This window comes from Muntiacus reevesi, chromosome 2 (genome assembly GCF_963930625.1).
Source record: "Muntiacus reevesi chromosome 2, mMunRee1.1, whole genome shotgun sequence".
In the NCBI taxonomy this organism is placed as follows: domain Eukaryota; kingdom Metazoa; phylum Chordata; class Mammalia; order Artiodactyla; family Cervidae; genus Muntiacus; species Muntiacus reevesi.
In genome coordinates this window covers 35,131,415-35,139,253 of record NC_089250.1, presented here as the reverse complement: position 1 = coordinate 35,139,253, position 7,839 = coordinate 35,131,415, and the positions used below count along the sequence as shown (strand labels likewise).

The window sequence follows — 7,839 nt, the reverse complement described above, 5'->3', positions numbered from 1 at the left end:
GCCATTCCTACACCTTGTGGGCCCAGGTACTCTCTATAAGTGCCCGCACACAAATCCTAACCCTAAGCTGAATAATTCATTTCCTTTTACTTCTGTTCAAGGTAATTTATCAAATGAAATGATTTATGGGAAAGAGGTCTTTTTTTTTTTTTTAATTTATTTACTTGGTTGCACTAGGTCTTAGTTGTGGCATGTGGGATCTAGTTCCCTGACCAGGGATTGAACCTGGGCTTCCTGCATTGGAAGCATGAAATCTTAGCCACTGGACCACCAGGGAAGTCCTGGGAGAGAGCTCTTGGACGTGTAAAGCACACTCAAAACGTTTTGGTGATACTCTGTTGATAACTTTTCATAGCAGGCATGAGTGTGGCCTGTTGGTTACAGATATACCTCCTCAAGGCATAAGGAATAAAATAGCCCCGTGTTTCAGGCTTTGGGGGCGTGGGGTGAGGGTGGGGAGGAAAGTTGCTTTTGGCCATGTTGCTTCTGGAAGGAGCTCTGAAGACTTCTACTTCTTCGCTGATGAACCAACGAAGGAGTGAAAGGATGTCTCTTTGAAAAGTGAAAAAGTGAAAGTTGCGTCTGACTCTTTGCAACCCCATGGACTGTACACAGTCCATGGAATTCTCCAGGCAAGAATACTGGAGTGGGTAGCCGTTCCCTTCTCCTGGGGATCTTCCCAACCCAGGAATCGAACTGGGGTCTCCTGCATTGGAGGTGGATTCTTTACGAGCTAAGCTACCAGGGAAGCCCATTGCTCAAGGGCAGGTGAGCTAAGCTGACCCAGGTGGGTGGAGCCAGCACAGTGCGGGACGGGGGCAGCAGGAGGGGACCTGGGTGGCCTCCTGCATCCAACAGGCCTGGTTCTGCTCCAAGGACTCACTGCTTACCCTCCTCTGGGCTCATACCTGCCATCTCAGAAGGGTACATGAAAACACACACACACAGAGCACTTGGCGCAGTTCCTTGGACAGAGTAGCTACTGGAAAGCAGTTATTATTATTACTATGGAGGCAGGATTTGTACGTCTTTTCACCATAATTCAGATTTCAAACTCTCACAAATAGACACCATTAGCCAACTTGCTTCTTTAGCCTCTCTCGAAGATATCACAACCTCTGATGGAGTCTGCTTTTTATTTCCCCGTAAGGACTGAAGATCTGACTGCTAGGAATTTAGGTGAGTGAATCATTTGGGGTCCATTTGGCACAAGGAAAGTTCCGACAATGGCCTTGGATCTTGTTTATATCAAACTCACAGTGGCAGTGATGCGCTGTCATGATAAAAGCCGAGAAGCATGGTACACTCCATGAAAGGAAACAGGCATTAACTTTCTTCCCTAGCCTGGTTACTCGGGACATTAATCAGCCCATAAAAGTGGGATTAAGTCAACTCTCAATTTAGGGTTTGTAGTTCACCTTTAAAACGTACCGTTCTTTGTGTTTTCATATCAGGTGATCACATTTTAGACATAATGAAAGAGCAGGGGTATTTTCCCACAAATGTTCGTGGAGTTCGTGACTACAGATGGAAACCTCCCTGAAGACATTTAATGAACAATTATTCAATCTGGGGGATGGCTTTGGAGGAGCCATGCCAGCTGAGGGCACATTAAGCGAGTTTCCTAAAAGCTGTATAAATGAGAGGCTGGAGCAACCCTCAAACATACAGTCATCCAGTTTATCCTTTATTGCCTAATGAATATGTTATAATATCATGGACCCATCAGCCTGAAACTGTACTCTGGCTCCGAGCCCCTGAAGGCAAACAGATGGATGCTTAAATCCTTCCTCTTAAAGTCTTACTGGATCGCAGAGCGTTTGCTGAGATGGAGAGCTTGAAATTTTCTCAAGTTCTAAGGCATCCTCCTTTGAAGGTACTGCTCTGATGCTGCCCTAAAGGTTCACTTTTCTCTTTGTCATTTTCCTTTCTCTAGGACACAAAGCCAGAAGGGCCTCTGGGGGTCATTCCAGGCCGGAGTGTCTACGGCTCCCAACTATATTAAAGAGAAAAATTCAGGCTGCAGTGGGTTTTCCCAAGCAACTACATTTATTCAACTCAAAGAACAAAATCTCAGAGTCCAAAATCTCTGGACTCTGAGATTTTATTCTTTTTTCCTTTTCTGGTATAAATCACTTCTTTTCTTAGATGATATTTTGAAAGTATCTTTTTTGAGATAAAACATTTCCAAAAAAGCTTCCTTTTTAAACTTTTGCTGTAAAAGCTGAGTCTGGGGGTCAGGAGTTTAGCATCAACCCTCAATTTTAGGGGTCAAGGGTCTAAGGTCAAGGCCATCGCGCTTTCCTTGGTCACTCCCTAGTTGGTGCAGGAGTGGGTGAGCAGCTGGCATCTGCCTCCAACCTGGTGTTTTTCCCTCCACCATGCGATCCCCCTGAAGTGGTTGCAGAAAGACTGGCTAAGTGTGCCATAGCTCCTGGCCGTGGGAAGGGCCATCATCATCCTCCCAGGCATCTGGCTTTTCAGCAAGTGTCTGAAGTGACCGTGTCCAGGGCAGGACACCTAGAGGTGAGGGTTCCGCTATGGTTTGCCTTCAAGGTTCCTGGACCACACAGGCATGCAAGTGTTTCCTCTACCCACCCGAGACGCCCACAGGCACAGCCTCAGCCACTCCTTCCTCAGGGTTAGGCTTGAGCCTCTTGTGTGCTGTGCTGTGCTTAGGCACTCAGTCATGTGCAACTCTTTGTGACGCCGTGGACTGTAGCCCACCAGGCTCCTCTGTCCATGGGGATTCTCCAGGCAAGAATACTGGAGTGGGTTGCCATGCCCTTCTCCAGAGGATCTTCCCAAACCAGGGATTGAACTCAGTTCTCCCACATTGCAGGCAGATTCTTTACCATCGGAGCCACCAGAGAAGCCCAAGAACACTGGAATGGGTAGCCTATCCATTCTCCAGAGGATCTGCCCAACCCAGGAATCAGACTGAGGTCTCCTGCATTGCAGGCGGCCCCTTTACCAGCTGAGCTCCAAGGGAAGCCACTGGCCCTTTCTAGTTCCCCATTTTTCTTCTCCCTCCCAGAGCAAGTTCCCTAGAGCATGTATCCATGAACCTGCATGGCCATTAGCAATTTCAGGATGAACAAGTTTATTGGTTTTTTTTGGAAGTTACTTGAGAGTTGGAATTCTGAGAAGGGGAAAGAGATAGACCCAGGGGAGTTCAGACAGAGCAATAGTAGCAGCTCTAGATCTAGGATGTACAGAGTGGGAGGGGAGGGCAGAGGTGGTGTCAAGGCTCTGGTGCTAGTGATAGAAGGTGTCCAGACGGGAGGAGGCTCCTTGGATGAGTGGATGAACAAAGTGCATAACCTTGGCCCTCTTTCTGGAGTCCTTTACCCAGCAGGAAGGATGACCCTAATGATGGGAATTTCTGAGCTTGATCTTGAGCTGGAGATCAATCAAAGAGCTTGGTTCTATCCCTAAAGAGACCTCAAGCCCATCAGCTTAGATGGGGGCTCCAGGGGGCTCAGAACACCTCTTTGCTAGTGCTGTCACTCATTCTTTTTATTGAAAGACATCTTGAAGGTAATCGCAGAGCCCACAGTGAGTGAATCCTTCCGGAAGAAGCCAAGTTCCATACCCAGGTCCCTTACTCGAGTGGCTATTTCTGTCATTTGGGACATGGAAGGGAAGGGCCCTGGCATCCTGGGGGTGAGCGGGGAGGCTTTCTGCTTGATGTGAGCACGAAGATGCCTCCAGCAAAATTTCTCTATGAGAAATGAGGGAACCCCCTCCACTGAAAAATTGGTTTCCAGAAGTAGATCTTTTGGGAGTCTCAAATGAGAAATTTTAAGGCTACCTAGTGGGTGTTGTGTTCCACTTTCCTTTAAGTGTCATGGGATGACGCTTTAGCTGGCATCAACAGTGAAATTTTTGCAAACTCTAAAAATCTCAAGGTGCCTGGAAACAGCTCCAACCTGAAGTATTTGGCCGGCCCCAAATTCCATGCTAGGGACATTTCTCAATAGTTAAGAGAATTTTTTTTCTTATTACAAAGGTATTACATGAGCATTTGAACAACATTAGACATTACAGATACATAGAAAGAAGAAAATTAGAAAAAAAAAATTGCTTTTGAAGTGCTTAGCAGGGGTTCCTGTCACCTCTCATAAAGTATTGTGAGTCTCGAACCTGAACTGAACTGGAATTGTGTTGAGTAGTTCACAGCCCAAGACAACATGATCCCATCTCAGTTCAATTAGGAGAGTCTCTTAGGTCAAAGCAGAATTTCCGAGAGGGTTAGAGGCTCCTGAAGGAACTTTTGGTTCCCAGTTAAAAACCCGAGGGATCAGACAAGGATCCCAGATGGAAGGAACTGATGTTGCTTTGCAAGCGTGAAGTAAGAGCCTTGATGTACCTTCCAGGGCTCAGGCTACAGACTGCAATGAAGAAGGAGTGGCCAGGTTCATCCTGTCCTGTGCTGCCCAGGGCATCTTCATTCTGGACTGACTGGGAGCTGGTTCTACGGCAGGTGAACAGGACCCAGCAAGCCTGCTTCCCCATGTTAGAGGAATTGCCGAGTCCACACCAAGTGGGGAGATGGGCAGGACCATCATCAATCCCCAGGGGTGAGGATGCTGCTCAGATTCTGTGTTGGCAGAATGGACCACCAGGTGAAAGGAAAAGTCCTCTGATCGTAAGCTTCAGACAGACCCAGAGTGGCTTTTCGGTCAATAGTTTCTAGAATAATGAGAGTGGACAAACTCTGATCTCATTTGATGTCTGTGATTTTTAATGTAAAATCCTTATGCCCCTGGGGAAAGCTCTCTCAAGTCCAGTGCCCTTTCAGACAAGGAGGTGACAGAAGATTCAATTCTTATTCATCTTCAGCCTGCAAAGTGCATTTCGCTCAAGTTTCCACTGCTCTTATCACTCAGACTTCCAGACCAGCAATTGCCCAGTAGTTTATTCTAGACAGAAGGCTATTTTTTGTTTCAAAGGAATGCTATTCAGAAAGATCATCAAAAGGTCATCAGACCTCTTGTTTATTTACTGGTTTTGGAGATTGAGTTTCCTGTTCCTAGATGTGGGGTCTAAAAGAGAGCAGGATTCCCAGTACACCACAAAAAGGATTGAAATTCACTGAGAAGCTTGAAGGGAAAGGGTAGTTTCTCCTTTAAGTGGAATGAAGCAGAATTTAATCCCTTACAGTTCCCGATGTCTTTTTTTAAAAATTTTTTATTAGCACTGAAGCCCTTCAGAAATGGTCCCAAGATCCAAATAATATTCTTATCTGTAGTTTTCTTTGGAAATCATTCAGCAGTAGATACAGATGTCCAAACATGCATTCAGCCCCATCTTAGGGAGCTATATATGGGGAAGCTGCTGCCAGCTGGTAACACCCACCTCTCCTCTGGCTCCTCTTTCATTCTCCAAGTTGAAAACTTTTTTGGTTCACAGACTTGACCTTAACAATGCCAAGTCCAAGGATGCCAATTCAAATGGTATCTATTTCTCAACAAAGCACATCAGATTGACTTTGATCATTCTTTACCTTGCCACTGAAAATGGGAGCTTGAGTGTGGACTCCTGGGCCGTCAGGATTCTCCAGTCCAAGACTCTGGACATAGCAGCCAAGACAGTGTTTCTCGAAGCCCACTTATCTGAGTGGGGAGCACCTAACTGAAGCATTTAGCCTGTGGTATGGGCTTGCACTTAACAGCATCCAAATGGTTGTTCTTTCTAGTTTTATTAAAGGAGCCGGATCCTTCTCATAAGTTTTCCATTAATGGGATTATAAATTGATATAATTTTAAGTCCAAGAATGCAGAACTGGTATGTGGTAAACATAAACATGTGTTTGGTGTTAGATGTAAACTAGCACAGCCAAAGTGGGCAAGTGTCGTAAACTTCAAACATGAAACAGATGGAAGGTAATTAGAGGCATGAAAGTGATGACAACAGCAGTGAACTGTAGCAATGAAATGAATTGTTAGTTTAGGCAGGAATCGCTGTGGCCCTGGCGGATTTATCACGTTTCTAGCTGCTGTATGAACTTGATGTTACCCTTCTCTAGAAGAATGCAAGAGTTGCTTTTTTTAAATTCCCAGGCAGGAAGTACAACTTGGAAGCATGTGGACCACAGTACTGGTTTTCCACGTCTGAAATAAATGGATTGTTTTGCCTATTGCAAGACAATGGGTTCACTACTTGGTGAATAACTTAAAATTTTTATTTCAACTCATTCTCTAATCTTAGTCGCAAGCTCTTAGACTCTGTCTGGTGATGTTTGGTTGGATCACAGATAGAAGTCTGTGTGACAGATTCCCTCCAAAAAATGTTGTTCAGTCACTAAGTTGTGTCCAACTCTTTGCAACCCCATGGACTGACTGTAGCATGCCAGGCTTTCCTGTCCTTCACTATCCCCTGGAGTTTGCTCAAACTCATGTCCATCAAGCTTGTGATGCCATTCAACCATCTCATTCTCTGTCATCCCCTTCTCCTCCTGCCCTCAATCTTTCACAGCATCAGGGTCTTTTCCAATGAGTCAGCTCTTCACATCAGGTGGCCAAAGTATTGGAGCTTTAGCTTCAGCTTCAGTCTTTCCAATGAATATTCAGGGTTGATTTCCTTTAAGATTGACTGGTTTGATCTCCTTGCTGTCCAAGGGACTCTCAAGAGTCTTCTCCAGCACCAAATTCAAAAGCATCAATTCTTCAGTGCTCAGCCTTCTTTATGGTCCAGTTTTCACAATGGCATATTTTAATGGCAAAACTTAGCCTTGGAGCAAGTGTCACAGTTCAGTAAATCAAAAATGAAAGAAACCCTAACTATCATATTCTGACACCCAGAAAGTAAAATTTTAGTTAGTAGGAATTTGAGAAAGAGTAATGGACTTTTCCTTCAAAGTTATCAACTGAGAAGAGCTTTTTTTTTTAATCGAGCTATTTTCATAATGATGAATCACTGTTAGGCAGCCAAAGGATTATTTTAACAAGTTACTTTTGATTTAGTGGGATCCAAATCAAACCCACTCCAGAGTCACTGGCATGGGCCACATTTGTTTTAAAAATTGTTCATGTCACAGCTGATAAAGGGCTTAATTCATGTTTGCATTGATTGATACAAAAATGTGCCCTGTGTCTATCTGTCCAGCTCTTGAAGGAGGACGACTGATGAATGATGAAATGAAGAAGAGCCTGTAGGTGCTGAGGAGCAAGTAAGGGGTGGGTAATATCAAGTCAGCTGGTTATTGGCTGGGCCAAAACCAAGAAAGGCATTGACTTAAAAAAACCACCTTTTGTTTCAAAGGGTAGCCTCTTCTGGGGACTCCAAAAACCTGGCTGATGAAGTAATCCTCCTTTCATTTATGAAACCTGGCTTTCGAGGTCAGGCAGCTGTCTTCCCTGAGACTCTTTTCCCCACCTGTAGCCGTAACATGATTAAATGCCATTAAATTATGAACACTCTCTGTCCCTCCACCATGGACAGGTTCCAACTTCAAAACATTTAAGGTGGTCCTCTCTGGAATGTTTCCTCCTTTTTCTCAGAGGTTCACATCTATCTTTTTAAAATGGTTTATCCTTATTGTTTCTCCTTTTGTCAAAGCGAGGGGGTCAAAAGAAAGTTAAAAAAAAGAGAGAGAGAGGCTCATACACTTACCGTTATTGGCCTGCTGCTACTGATTTTTAGGAAAGTAAAGTGCTCTGGCCCTCCACTTCTGACTTTGTAAAATGAGGATAGTAATGTTTGTCCTTCCTACCTTCCCAGTTGCTCAAGAACATGATCAACATGAGGGTGCTTTGTCAGCTTTATTCTTACTTTGTGTTTATGCTGTTGTCTCTGTCTGGAATGCTCTTCTCTCCTGCTCTACCAGGCCAGCTC

At 44.7% G+C, this 7,839-nt stretch overlaps 1 non-coding gene across 1 annotated transcript; it reads right to left on the bottom strand.

Moving 5' to 3' along the window:
* Positions 1 to 204: 204 nt before the first annotated feature.
* Positions 205 to 277, bottom strand: TRNAW-CCA (transfer RNA tryptophan (anticodon CCA)). Its single transcript has one exon. It is a non-coding gene; the product is annotated as a tRNA-Trp (tRNA).
* Positions 278 to 7,839: the final 7,562 nt, after the last annotated feature.